Consider the following 379-nt stretch of genomic DNA (forward strand, 5'->3'; position numbering starts at 1 on the left):
TACCAACTGTATTTTTCACAGAGCTAGAACAAATAATTTCACAATTTGTATGGAAATACAAAAAACCTCGAATAGCCAAAGCAATCTTGAGAAAGAAGAATGGAACTGGAGGAATCAACCTGCCTGACTTCAGGCTCTACTACAAAGCCACAGTCATCAAGACAGTATGGTACTGGCACAAAGACAGAAATGTAGATCGATGAAACAAAATAGAAAGCCCAGAGATAAATCCATGCACCTATGGACACCTTATCTTTGACAAAGGAGGCAAGAATATATAATGGATTAAAGACAATCTCTTTAACAAGTGGTGCTGGGGAAACTGGTCAACCACTTGTAAAAGAATGAAACTAGAACACTTTCTAACACCATACACAAA

Source organism: Bison bison, unplaced genomic scaffold (assembly GCF_000754665.1).
Source record: "Bison bison bison isolate TAMUID 2011002044 unplaced genomic scaffold, Bison_UMD1.0 scf7180017864056, whole genome shotgun sequence".
NCBI lineage: Eukaryota > Metazoa > Chordata > Mammalia > Artiodactyla > Bovidae > Bison > Bison bison.